Here is a 15,093-nt window from a genome sequence, read left to right as displayed (position 1 = left end):
TACAATAACGAACCCAAAACAATTAAGAAAATGGGAATAGGAACATACATATCGATAATTATCTTAAATGTAAATGGACTAAATGTTCCCACCAAAAGACACAGATTGGTTGAATGGATACAAAAACAAGACCCATATATTTGCTGTCTACAAGAGACCCACTTCAGACCTAGAGACACATACAGACTGAAAGTAAGGGGATGGAAAAAGGTATTTCATGCAAATGGAAACTAAAAGAAAGCTGGAGTAGCAATTCTCATATCAGACAAAATAGACTTTAAAACAAAGACTATTAGAAGAGACAAAGAAGGACACTACATAATGATCAAGGGATCAACCCAAGAAGAAGATATAACAATTGTAAATATTTATGCACCCAACATAGGAGCACCTCAATACATAAGGCAAATACTAACAGCCATAAAAGGGGAAATCGACAGTAACACATTCATAGTAGGGGACTTTAACACCTCACTTTCACCCATGAACAGATCAACCAAAATGAAAATAAATAAGTAAACACAAGCTTTAAATGATACATTAAACAAGATGGACTTAATTGATATTTATAGGACACTCCATCCAAAAACAACAAAATACACATTTTTCTCAAGTGCTCATGGAACATTCTCCAGGATAGATCATATCTTGGGTCACAAACCAAGCCTTGGTAAATTTAAGAAAATTGAAATTGTATCAAGTATCTTTTCCGGCCACAACGCTATGAGACTAGATATCAATTACAGGATATCTCTAAAAAATAGAAACACAGGGAGGCTAAACAATACACCACTTAATAATGAAGTGATCACTGAAGAAATCAAAGAGGAAATAAAAAAATACCTAGAAAAAAATGACAATGGAGACACGACGACCCAAAATCTATGGGATGCAGCAAAAGCAGTTCTAAGAGGGAAGTTTATAGCAATACAATCCTACCTTAAGAAACATCTCGAATAAACAACCTAACCTTGCACCTAAAGCAATTAGAGAAAGAAGAACAAAAAAACCCCAAAGTTAGCAGAAGGAAAGAAATCATAAAAATCAGATCAGAAATAAATGAAAAAGAAATGAAGGAAATGATAGCAAAGATCAATAAAACTAAAAGCTGGTTCTTTGAGAAGATAAACAAAATTGATAAACCATTAGCCAGACTCATCAAGAAAAAAAGGGAGAAAACTCAAATCAATAGAATTAGAAATGAAAAAGGAGAAGTAACAACTGACACTGCAGAAATACAAAAGATCATGAGAGATTACTACAAGCAACTCTATGCCAATAAAATGGACAACCTGGAAGAAATGGACAAATTCTTAGAAATGCACAACCTTCTGAGACTGAACCAGGAAGAAATAGAAAATATGAACAGACCAATCAATCACAAGCACTGAAATTGAAACTGTGATTAAAAATCTTCCAACAAACAAAAGCCCAGGACAAGATGGCTTCACAGGCGAATTCTAGCAAACATTTAGAGAAGAGCTAACACCTATCCTTCTCAAACTCTTCCAAAATATAGCAGAAGGAGGAACACTCCCAAACTCATTCTACAAGGCCACCATCACCCTGATACCAAAACCAGACAAGGATGTCACAAAGAAAGAAAACTACAGGGCAATATCACTGATGAGCATAGATGCAAAAATCCTCAACAAAATACTAGCAAACAGAATCCAACAGCACATTAAACGGATCATACACCATGATCAAGTGGGGTTTATTCCAGGAATCAAGGATTCTTCAATATATGCAAATCAATCAACGTGATACACAATATTAACAAATTGAAGGAGAAAAACCATATGATCATCTCAATAGATGCAGAGAAAGCTTTCGACAAAATTCAACACCCATTTATGATAAAAACCCTGCAGAAAGTAGGCATAGAAGGAACTTTCCTCAACATAATAAAGGCCATATATGACAAACCCACAGCCAACATCGTCCTCAATGGTGAAAAACTAAAAGCATTTCCACTAAGATCAGGAACAAGACAAGGTTGCCCACTCTCACCACTTTTATTCAACATAGTTTTGGAAGTTTTAGCCACAGCAATCAGAGAAGAAAAGGAAATAAAAGGAATCCAAATCGGAAAAGAAGAAGTAAAGCTGTCACTGTTTGCAGATGACATGATACTAAACATAGAGAATCCTAAAGATGCTACCAGAAAACTACTAGAGCTAATCAATGAATTTGGTAAAGTAGCAGGATACAAAATTAATGCACAGAAATCTCTGGCAATCCTATACACTAATGATGAAAAATCTGAAAGTGAAATCAAGAAAACAGTCCCATTTACCACTGCAACAAAAAGAATAAAATATCTAGGAATAAACCTACCTAAGGAGACAAAAGACCTGTATGCAGAAAATTATAAGACACTGATGAAAGAAATTAAAGAGGATACAAATAGATGGAGAGATATGCCATGTTCTTGGATTGGAAGAATCAACATTGTGAAAATGACTGTACTACCCAAAGCAATCTACAGATTCAATGCAATCCCTATCAAACTACCACTGGCATTTTTCAGAGAACTAGAACAAAAAATTTCACAATTTGTATGGAAACACAAAAGACCCTGAATAGCCAAAGCAATCTTGAGAACGAAAAACGGAGCTGGAGGAATCAGGCCCCCTGACTTCAGACTATACTACAAAGGTACAGTAATCAAGACAGTATGGTACTGGCACAAAAACAGAAATATAGATCAATGGAACAGGACAGAAAGCCCAGAGATAAACCCACACACATATGGTCACCTTATCTTTGATAAAGGAGGCAGGAATGTACAGTGGAGAAAGGACAGCCTCTTCAATAAGTGGTGCTGGGAAAACTGGACAGGTACATGTAAAAGTATGAGATTAGATCCCTCCCTAACACCATACACAAAAATAAGCTCAAAATGGATTAAAGACCTAAACGTAAGGACAGAAACTATCAAACTCTTAGAGGAAAACATAGGCAGGACACTCTATGACATAAATCACAGCAAGATCCTTTTTGACCCACTTCCTAGAGAAATGGAAATAAAAACAAAAATAAGCAAATGGGACCTAATGAAACTTCAAAGCTTTTGCACAGCAAAGGAAACCATAAATAAGACCAAAAGACAACCCTCAGAATGGGAGAAAATATTTGTAAATGAAGCAACTGACAAAGGATTAATCTCCAAAATTTATAAGCAGCTCATGCAGCTTAATGACCAAAAAAACCCAACCCAATCCAAAAATGGGCAGAAGACCTAAATAGACATTTCTCCAAAGAAGATATACAGAGTGCCAACAAACACATGAAAGAATGCTCAACATCACTAATCATTAGAGAAATGCAAATCAAAACTACAATGAGATATCATCTCACACGAGTCAGAATGGCCATCATCAAAAAATCTAGAAACAATAAATGCTGGAGAGGGTGTGGAGAAAAGGGAACCCTCTTGCACTGTTGGTGGGAATGTAAATTGATAGAGCCACTGTGGAGAACAGTATGGTGGTTCCTTAAAAAACTACAAATAGAACTACCATATGACCCAGCAATCCCACTACTGGGCATATACCCTGAGAAAACCATAATCCAAAAAGAGTCATGTACCAAAATGTTCATTGCAGCTGTATTTACAATAGCCCGGAGATGGAAACAACCTAAGAGTCCATCATCAGAAGAATGCATAAAGAAGATGTGGCACATATATACAATGGAATATTACTCAGCCATAAAAAGAAACGAAATTGAGCTATTTGTAATGAGGTGGATAGACCCAGAGTCTGTCATACAGAGTGAAGTAAGTCAGAAAGAGAGAGTTAAATACCATATGCTAACACATATATATGGAATTTAAGGGAAAAAAATGTCATGAAGAACCTTGGGGTAAGACAGGAATAAAGACACAGACCTACTAGAGAATGGACTTGAGGATATGGGGAGGGCGAAGGGTAAGCTGTGACAAAGCGAGAGAAAGGCATGGACATATATACACTACCAAACGTAAGGTAGATAGCTAGGGGGAAGCAGCCGCACAGCACCGGGAGATCAGCTCGGTGTTTTGTGACCACTTGGAGGGGTGGGATAGGGAGGCTGGGAGGGAGGGAGACACAAGAGGGAAGAGATATGGGAACGTATGTATATATATAACTGATTCATTTTGTTGTAAAGCAGAAACTAACACACCATTGTATAGCAGTTATACTCCAATAAAGATGTTTTAAAAAAAATGAACCAAATCTCTAATACCACACATCCAGTAGATATACTTTCCACGTTTGGGACATGCCAAGAGCACAATGACCTTCTTTGACCCCAAGTCTCCTGCTTTGAAAAAGCAGTCTTATACATGCCTCCCACCTAAAAACAGCAGTATGTGGCAGGTGGTTTCTCTGGAACTTGAAACTTTGCATTCATATAATCAGATCTCAGTGTCTATATGGGTAAGACTTTCACAGCATTTCAGAATAAGCTTGGAGGATGCCACAGATTAAACAGCAGTCCGTGTCAGTTCAATGATATTCCACATGAAGATTTCTACAGAAATAATGAGGCAGCAGTCAAATCTAGCTTCACTTATGCACTTTCCTCTCTCATTTCTCCCTATAGGTTATCCTGTACCAATGCCAGTGTTGAACGCACTGCATATTCTCCTACCTATTTCCCCATCATGTGTTCCTCATCAGACAGTATTCTAATGGTTTACAAAAGCATGTTAAGACTGGATTAGAAAAAAACAACTGACTTTGTTTCCACCTTCTCAATTACCACTGCTTCATGGAAGTTTGAGGTTTACTTTTAAATTATATTTAATCGGCAATTTCTAGTAAAATTTTTTGTTACAAACTATGGATGATGAAGCATGTAGTTAACTAAAGGAGAGTCTCAAGAAACGAGGAATAATTCTGAGAAAAGTGAGAATGGTGGTGGAACAAACCAACGAAGAAGAAACAAAACTGTCTCTTTGTTTCTTTCCTTTTAGAGCACCCCCCTTTTTATTCTGAAACCTAGGAAGATACACTGCTGATTAAGAATTAAAGAAACGTTTGGTTGAGATGGGGACAGTTGGTCATACACACATGCAATCAAAATTTTGCCATCATCTTTGGTGATTAAATATGTGATATTAGAGAAGATCTTCTCAGGCCCCAAAAGACTGAATATCTTAAAGGAGATTCATATCCTGACTAGCCTGGTAATCAGAGAGAGGAGGTTTATGTAATTGTCTAAGGGCCACTATAGTGGGTATTTGAATGCTTCCTCTCATGTTTATTCTTCTAATTAATTTAGTGCTTGTTATTATTTCGACGTGTTTTCCATTATTGTTGATCAGAGCCTCCCAGGAAGACAGACTGGGCAGACGGTACTTTCTCCATTTTGTAGATGTGGTAACTGAATCACCTTAGAAGTAGAGCGTCTCAATGATAAAACAAGGACCAGAGCGCAGTTTAACAGTCTCCTAACCTGCTGCTTAATATTTAACACCTACTAGCCTTTCCAGCTGCATCTACATTTACAATGATGGGGTTCTCTTTAGATTCCTTAGTCACTGGTATCCATCCAGTTACCCACCAACTCCCCTAGTCCATAGCACAATACTGGAAGCACCTTCAAGACAGTTATTAACTTCTGTCTATTTAAAGGTTTCTGGGTAAAAGCATTTTATGTGGTTTCTGAGTTGCACATTCCAAGTTTAAAATCTGAAACTACATCCTGCCTAGAAGAGTTTTTTCCTGTTCCCCACAGAGAACAATAGCATATGTCTCTACTGTCTGAGAGACAGTGAATAATTTACCAAATCAGAATATTCTGTAAAAGATACCGTTTTGCTTTGATGCTCTTGTGTAACTGCCACTGACTTTAATGAGAATTACACACATCTGTCATTGGGCAGAATCAACCCCATTATTTATTAAAGCTTAAACCCACCATTTGCTATAAAGCCTTCCTCTAGTCAATAATTAACAGATATAAGACTCACAGATTTGTGGTTCATACTCTATCGTTCTGATGAGCAAAACATGGTAATGAAAGAAAATGAGCCAGAGAAACATTTTCTAGGCCTAGAGTATTTTTCCTGTTCCCATGGTCGCATATCTAGACTTTCCAGCTTTGGTGATTAAAAGGGAGACAAGCAGCTTCAGTGATTGTTTCTTTGCTATCACACAATCCGTTGTAGTAAATAATATAAATCCATTCGATTAACTGGTATAAATCAACTGTTTTCTATGTTGTAGAATCATCGGGAGGCTGTAATGAGGACATGAGGTCCAGCTGACTACCTTTAGGAACCTGTAACCCTGAACTCTATCCCTGCTACTCACATGACTGATCCGCAGACCAGCTGTTTTGACATCTGCTGGAGCTTATTAGAAACGGGACCCCACACAGGCCTCCTGAATCAGAAACCCTGGTGTGTCCCCCATTTGTGATTTAACAAGCCCTCCAGGTGACTCTGATGCCCACTCAAGCTTGAGATCCATCGCTGTAAACCATTATCTACAACCTTGTAAAATAAGTTGTAAAATTATTCCCATCTGGGAAAGGATGGAAAAGTAGTACTAGTGTTTTTTTCTTCTTTTTTGTCTGCTTGTATTTTATATCACAAAATTATATTACTTTGTAATATAAAATATGTTTTCAAATAAAAATTATCAATCCTATTTTTGATTAATTTCAGAGATCATTTATTGTTGAATTATCATTTTGGGTTTGGAAAAAGGTTGTTTTGCATGTTTAACTACATTCCCATTCTGCCATTTACACAATGTTTTCTGCCCTCTGAGCTCTACTTATCTGGTACAACTTGATGTATTCTGGAATTTTCATTGAGCTATAATAAACTATACCAAATGAAACACTCATAATACCTGTACAGTTGTTTTCCAAATTTCTATATCATTATCTACTTTTCCTTTACTAGCAAGAACCAATGAAGCACTCTTTTCTCTTTGAGGGTAAAAATGTTTCAGAAAGAAGAGATTCGGGTTATTTTTCATTATTCCCCAAGTCTTCTGATACTCAACAAGGGTTGTCATTTGTTTAGAGAATTTTGTAATGAGGATTGGGGGTGGGTAAAAGCTACTGGTGCCAGTACACAGCCAGAGAGTGCATAAAAATGTCTAATGATACAATTTATCTGCTAGATTAAAATATATTTCATAGGATGGAAGAAATAGCTCTTTTAGTGCTGCATTCTCAGTGCATTCTGCATTTAAACTTCCTAAAATTCTCGCTGGCAGCACAGTCCATTTTGCAATGATGGATAACTGCTCTCCCACAGTGCTGTAAAGTGATTATTAATCTATAAGCAACTGCCTGCTGAGGAATTCCATGGTTTTAAATAAGTTAAGAAGCATTTCCACAATGTTGGAGCTATTACAACCTTTTCGAAGCCTTCAGTGTGGGACTCCCTATCTGTTACCATACTTCTTTATTAATTTAAGCTGACTGTCAAGACTTCTCAGCACCGTACAGTCTAGTTCCAGAACTACAGAAGAAACAGCATGTCACGTTATAAGAGAGACTGTTACTGGGCTCATAAATGGGACAGATCGGTAGTCGCCATGTGGGACCTTCATGCTACAAGTCTCAAGGGCCAGAATAATAGAAGTGTCACGTCACATCACGGGACTTGAGAGAAAAAAAGAACTGATGACATCACCAAAACCAGTTAATTAACTGGGGGGAGGGCAGGAAAACCTGATCACCCCTCAAAAAGTAAGAGTGGCCTGCTGGGGTTGGAGGGAGAAATCACCCTATTTTCCCTGCTCTTGGCAGAGATCTGCTTAGGCACCTCTATAGAATCACTGGTACCTGGCCAAGCTCAGAAACTTCTGGTTTAGTACACTCCTGACATCTTACAGATGAGGAAACTGAGACCAGAGAAGCTAAATCATTTGCCTTCCAAACTCAAAGATTATTCATAAGAGAATTTGGCCAATTTCCATGTATTCTGACTAGTAGTAGATTGATGTTTCCACTAACTTATACAAAAGCAGAAGCTGACCAAGGAATGCTGAATGGGAAAAGGATAAGAGTAATGGAGACCTCCCTGGAGTAGGTATTGGGGTTCATTATAGGTTCCATCTCTCCTCTCAGGCGAAACAGATTATAGTAAAATAAAAAATAATACCAGGAGTAGTTATGACCAACCAACAGCAGATGCCTCTCTGTTCTGAGCCTAAGACAGGGGCGAAGACCTACCAAACCCCAAGAAGGAGGAGACTGAACAGGACAGTCTTGATAATTATTACTTCTAAGCTGGGGGAATAGAATTCAGTTTTAAACAGAATGAAGGAAGAATAATCAAATTATAAGAAGGCATATGGTTGTAAGGTTGGTTACTTTCTCTGTTATTAATCCCAATTTAAGGAAAGTCACTGGTATGTAATATAAAAACAAAATAAAAGAACCTGGACAAAAGAGATCTGATTCAGGGAGAAAAGTGCTGAGAAAAAAAATAAATAAAACAAGTATCAATATTTCCAGAGAGATAAGAGAAAGAGTTGCCTCCATTGAACAAGAACATAAAGCTGAAAAGAGGGATCATTCGTAAAACATAAAAGAGTCCTTGGATATTAAAAATACATGATACCAGAAATAGATGTGAGATAAAGACCTCCTAGAACGTAATGCACAAAGGACAAAATATATAAAACAGGCAACAATACACAAGAAAACTGAAACAATACTAGAAGTTCAACATCCAAATATTAGGAGTTCCAGAGAGAGACCAGTGCAGAAGAGGAACTCATCAATAAAATAATTCAGGAACATTTCCCAGAACTGAGGGACACGATTTTCCAGATTGAAAGACCCACCAAATGCTTAGTGGAAGAGACGAAAATCACTGACATGTTTATAAAAAAACGAATTGACTGAGGTAAAAAGAAGAATCTACAAGCTTCTAGAGAGAAAAGAAAAAAATCACATAAAAAGGATATGACATTAAAATGCCTTTAGACTAACCTGAAGCTAGATAAGAACTCAGTGTCTTCAGAATGTTGAAAAACATGATATCCAACCTAGAAATCTATCCCGAGACAAATTGTTAGTAATATTTATAAGAAAAGACATTTCAGACACGCAAAGTTTCACACAAGTTACCTCCCATACACGCTCCTTCTCAAATTGTTGCTAGAGACGAAAGTCAAATGTGAAAGGAAGACAGGGGTGTAGTATGTTGAGTGGAGCCTCCCTAAAAGATACGTCCACCCAGAGTCTGTGAATATGCCCTTATTTGGAAGAAGGCTATTTGCAGATGTAATTAAGTTAAGGATCTCGAGATGAGGTCCTCCTCAGAAGAGAAAGGCAGAGGTAGATGTGGCTGAGACACCGAGGACGTGGCCACGGGTAGACAGAGGTAGACCAGAGTTGTTTGATACCAAGGCAAAGCACACCTGCAGCCGCCAGAAGCTGAAAGAGGCCAGGGAGGATTATCCCCCACCTCCAGGAGTATCACAACCATGCCAACATCTTGATTTGGGACTTCTGACCTCCAGAACCGTAACGGAATAAATTCCCCTTGTTTTAAATCACCAAGTTTGTGATGATTTATTATAGCAGCCCTAGGACACAAATACAAGGGGATACAGGAAATGGTAGCTCCAACACAGAAAAGAGACAAAGAGAATCATTAGGATGGAAGTGAAGGGTGATCCCAGAATGATAACTCTGCTAGCAGTTGAGATTGGCTCCGGAAGAAGCTTGTTCATCTTTAATGTCATTAAAGATGACATTAATTGAAGACTTCTTGGTGTCAATAAATATTTTAAAAGGAGATTTAGACAACTGGCCTATAGTTTGGGTTGAATTAGTGGCAAGTACACAGATAATTAAGCAAATGAAAGTTTAAAATGGAAAGGTAAATAAGATTTACTAAAGGTCATAATAGAGTAATAATGAATACTGATCTAACTAAAACTGCAATTTCGCTATATACTGAGAGGGTTAAGGATGAAAGTAAGTGTGGAATCATGAGCATGGTTGTATGTGCGCGTGGGTGGGTAGGTGAGTGTGCTGGGGCAAAAGTAGGGAATGAGCCAAATGCCAAATATTTATCTTCCATAAAACTGAATCCCTAAAACTGAAAAATGAATAAACAGCAATATAGGCATGTTAATTAGTGACATGATACTAAATATCAAAAGAATCATCTAACTAGTTGAAACCAGTTACCTCTGGGGAACAGCAATACTTTTGTAATAATGTAATAAAATATTTAGTATTTAATAAAATAAATCTAATTAAAATTAAATAACTTTAACATTACTCATATAGGACTTACTACAGTTCAGATATTGTTTTAGGTAGTTTACTCATGTTTTTCTTTAGCACAATCTTGTGGGGAGGGTACTATTATCCCTACTCTACTGATAAGGTCACTGAGGCTACACAGTCACACAATAGTGTCAGAGACAGATCTGGAATGTAGTAGTTACCTCCAGAGTTCCTGCTTTAATCTCAACATTTCTTATAAAAGAAAATATGGGAGGAGTGCTGGGCATACTGTTTACCAAACCCTGTAGAACTGAAAGACTTTTAAAATTATGTATAAATATAGTGTTGGTTTAAAAATATAACCACCGATAAGAATCTGCCTGCCAATGCAGGGGTCACGGGTTCAGGCCCTGGTCCAGGAAGATTCCACGTGCCGCGGAGCAACTAAGCCCGTGTGCCACAACTACTGACACCTGCGCGCCTAGAGCCTGTGCTCTGCAACAAGATAAGCCACTGCAAGGAGAAGCCTGCGCACTGCAACAAAGACCCAATACAGCCATACATACATACATAAATAAATAAATAAATAAATAAATTTTTAAAATAAATAAATAAATGAAAATAAAAACATAACCACTGGAAATAATCAGAAGATGAAAGCCATTACTCTGACATTTTTTGGTGTTGACTTTGCCTCAGAATCAGAGTAAATCTGGGGGTGGGGATGGGTGGGAGTATAGTTTCCCTGGTCAGGTAAAAACTTGGTCTAACCCACTCATGGTAGCTCCAGGTGTCAAATGGTGTAAGTTGGAAAGAACAGCCCTGAGACTACCTATGACAGGCAGAAGAAGGCCCAACGTGTGGGCCCCCCCAAAGAAGGAGGTACTTGGGAAGTTCTTGAGAAGACAGCTTGGCAGCACGTGCACCAGACTGGCACACATCTCTACCATATTTGCATTTCTGTGTCAATACTTCATTCCCATAAATTGAACCAACACCTGTGTAAGCCTAAGAAAGTTTAAGAATCTGAAGAAATTAATTTGCATGAAAATGAAGCAAAATATTTAAACCTCAATAAGTATGTTTGCTTTCTTTAGTTCTGCCTGAGCTTACTTACAAAAATTATCTCCATTCCATATGAAATGAGTAGATGAGATATTCAAGGGCATACTCATTAAAAATAATAGATTTTTTTTTTTTTTTTTTTTTTGTATTTGTATTTTTTTTGTGGTACGCGGGCCTCTCACTGTTGTGGCCTCTCCCGTTGCGGAGCACAGGCTCCGGATGCGCAGGCTCAGCAGCCATGGCTCACGGGCCCAGCCGCTCCGCAGCATGTGGGATCTTCCCGTACCAGTGCACGAACCCGTGTCCCCTGCATCGACAGGCGGACTCTCAACCACTGTGCCACCAGGGAAGCCCAAAAATAATAGATTTTTAATTTAACCTCTATGATGAAACGTGATAGAAATTTCTGAAAGGGGAATAAATTGCTCTTAATAATTTTAAAGAGATTTTCTTAAATATTTGATCTACTCAAAACAGGTATATGGAAAAGAGGTCTAGGTCTGGAAATGAGAATTTTGAAAAAAATATATTTGGTGGTAGATTCAAATCCTGAATAATATAGTGAAGTGGCTAATTTGGTTGACAATGCAGAAAGTCAGATAAATTAAATTATTATTGCTTCAAAAATGACACACCCTTTAGATTTATGGCTGCCAAAGGGTAAATTCAGCAGTGGCACTCCTGAGACCTTCTTGTATTTCTAATAATTGGAATAGTTAATACTTTATGAGTATTTATCAGGAATAAGGCACTGTTCTAACTGCTCTACAAAGATATTAACGTCTTTCTCAGAACAAGCTTATGATATTGGTACTATTAATATCTTCATTATTTTATAGAAAATGGCAAGGAGAGATCAGCTGGGACTATCAGCCTTTGCGGACAGCTCTAGAACCTGGGCTCTCTAACACTGCCTTACTGAGGAGTAGGTTTGCTTACTGATACAAGAGCTTTAACTTCGTCAGATCTTCTTTGCCAAAGGAAATGTATGATCAAGGGGTGTGTACTGGTCATTTACAGCTATATTCCTTGTCTCGCTTTAAAAACTTTAAGAAACATGAGAAGAACCCTCATTTTAAGCAAATGAATTAGAATAGGTTGATAACTGAAGCAGTCACATGTTTACCTCTATTTAATAAATTAGAAATATTTGCTTCTTTTTCCTGGAATATTAGACTGATACAGTCTTGAATAATGAGGACAGCAGAACAGACGGAGCAAGTCCTTTAGATTTAGGCTAATCTCAGTTTTCATACTCACTGGCTATGTGACTTGGGGCAAATTTCTTTCCTTTTTTTTTTTTCTTTAGGGGACAAATTTCTTGACTGCTCTGAGTCTTATAGTTAATAATACATTTGACTATGTCATGAGGAGAACTATATGGAATATGTAGCATAGCTTTGGTGCTCCATTTATGATAGCATCCTTTATGACCGATGGGATCTATTATACATATAGGATTTGCTACCAGTCAAGAAATAACACAGATCTGAGAACAAAAATACTCTATGAAATAGTTTCCTTGAGTATGGTTAAAGCAGAGCTCAGAACCCAAGACAGAAAGAGAGAAAGTGGTCTTCAGAGATTCACTTTAGCATGGGAGGTCATTTCCTTTATATATATTTTTTATTTTAGCCATGTTGATACAGAAAAGATCAAATTTAACAGGAAATTTTGCCTGCATTTGTCCTCAGATTACACTTGAATGGATTAGCCAACAACAATAATTTTGGAATTAGTGTGGGAGGAAGAGAGTACCACTTGAAAAAAGAACTCACTCAGAATGTGTGTGTGGGGAGGACAGGGGGCAAGGAGACTGGTGCACAGGGAAGCTTTTACAGATGTGCTAGTAGATTTCATTGCCCAGAGACATTCCCAAAATCATATCTAAATACACTACAGTAGAAATTTCAAGTTAAGACCAAGGGACAGGGAATTCCCTGGCGGTCCAGTGGTTTGGACGCCACACTTCCACAGGTTCGATCCCTGGTCAGGGAACTGAGATCTCCATAAGCCCCACGGTGCGGCCAAAAAAAAAAAAAAAAAAAAGCGATAAACAAAATGATGACAGGGTGCTTAGATTCTCCAAGATGATGAAATGGGTCTTTGGTGGTAGATGACTTTTCTAATACAAGGCAGTAAGAGAAAAGTTTATCCTAAAAATATGGATTGAGTGGGCAGATTAAATCCATCCTCTCAAGCAAAAACTATATATCTTTTAGCATTTAAAATGGGGCTTCCCTGGTGGCGCGGTGGTTTAGAGTCCGCCTGCTGATGCAGGGGACACGGGTTCGTGCCCCGGTCCGGGAAGATCCCACATGCCGCGGAGCGGCTGGGCCCGTGAGCCATGGCCGCTGAGCCTGCGCGTCCGGAGCCTGTGCTCCGCAACGGGAGAGGCCACAACCGTGAGAGGACCGCGGACCGCAAAAAAAAAAAAAAAAAAAAAAAAAAAAGGGGAAGAATCACTGGTCCTTTACAAGGAGTCTGGTGCTATGCTAAGCATTATACACATGTGTACATGTTGTTTAATTCTCACAAACAGGCCTATGAGGTAGTTACTATTATTCCCACCATTTTCAAAGGAGGAAAATGAGGAACAGAAGTCAACTAACTTTCCCAAGGATAATACCCGGTGTTAGCAATCTAACACCAGGGCCAACAAGCTTCCCTCCCACACCAGACAAGCTATACCTCAACTGACCATGCATTACCCACAATTTCTAGCACAATGCCTTCCCTGCATGTAGTATGTGCCCAGTAAATGCTGAATATTCCTCCTACAGTTAAAGACACTGACGACATCTGTGAGAATGCATCTATGAGAGTATTAGCTCCTTAAATCATGATTAAGCAAAAATTCATCAGAAGGGATAATTTATCAGATTAGTCTAGCAGAAAACATGGATCTGAGGATTTAGGAAAAAGGAAAAGCCACATTTGATCTAAGAGAGGAAGAAAGATCATGTTCATAGTATCAGACACTTCCTGGTGGGGCTCAATAATGGGATACTGGGAACCTCTGACATCCAATCAGGAAGATGGTAATTTGAATGGGAAAAAAGATGCTAACCCTCCCCCCTCCTTCATATTACTATGGGGTGACTGTCCTTGGGCTACAGTTGATGGCTTTAGTGCCACATACCTAACCATATCAGAATCCAACCACTTCTCATGATGTGGGAGGCTCTCACATCAAGTTAACTCCTTTTCAGAAGATAAAGATTTAAGAGGTATTAGAACAAGAGGCATCAGCTACCATGTTTCTTTACTACATGGTGGAATATGCTGACCCACCCCACGAGAAGATAATACAGCCTGCAGGGGGTGCCAGAGAAGGAAAATCCTAGAATCACACAAATGCCTGGTCCACCAAGTTCCTGAGGCCAAGATGCTGCTGATTCTTCCCACCACTTAGTGTTATGAAGACTACTTTGCATACGGTTGGCTCCTAAATCCACCATTTTTCTTAAACGGGTTATAGCTGGGTTTTTGTCACATACAACTAAAACAGAGAAGGAAATCTTCAGACTATCATACTTTTAGCTTGTTCTCTACTGTTTTCCCCAAGGCACTCATAAGTGATGCTTTTACCTGATTCTCACGCTTAGGTTAAGTACTACGTAGCCCATCTTACCACCAGAATTTAATTCTTACTTAAGTGAGAAATAAAATTCTACTGTGAGGTCTTTTGTGTGTAGCAGTTAACCTACACTGAATTTTACAGGAGTGACTTATCCAAAGTCACCCAGCTAATTAGAAGCAGAGCCAAGACTAGATGAAAATCTTGCTCCTTCAATGCCGTCCCCCCAAGACACTACATCA

The 15,093-nt window shown here is 38.4% G+C and overlaps 1 protein-coding gene across 1 annotated transcript in view; it reads right to left on the bottom strand.

The window, feature by feature from the left end:
- The window catches only part of DCC (DCC netrin 1 receptor), a gene marked incomplete at both ends in the record, with an annotated part of 1,164,115 nt that overhangs the window by 1,015,058 nt on the left and 133,964 nt on the right, over positions 1-15,093 (bottom strand). The window lies entirely within an intron of this gene.

Source organism: Grampus griseus, assembly GCF_964374135.1.
Source record: "Grampus griseus genome assembly, chromosome: 12".
NCBI classification, from domain to species: Eukaryota; Metazoa; Chordata; class Mammalia; order Artiodactyla; family Delphinidae; genus Grampus; species Grampus griseus.
This window is presented reverse-complemented; position numbering and strand designations above follow the sequence as displayed.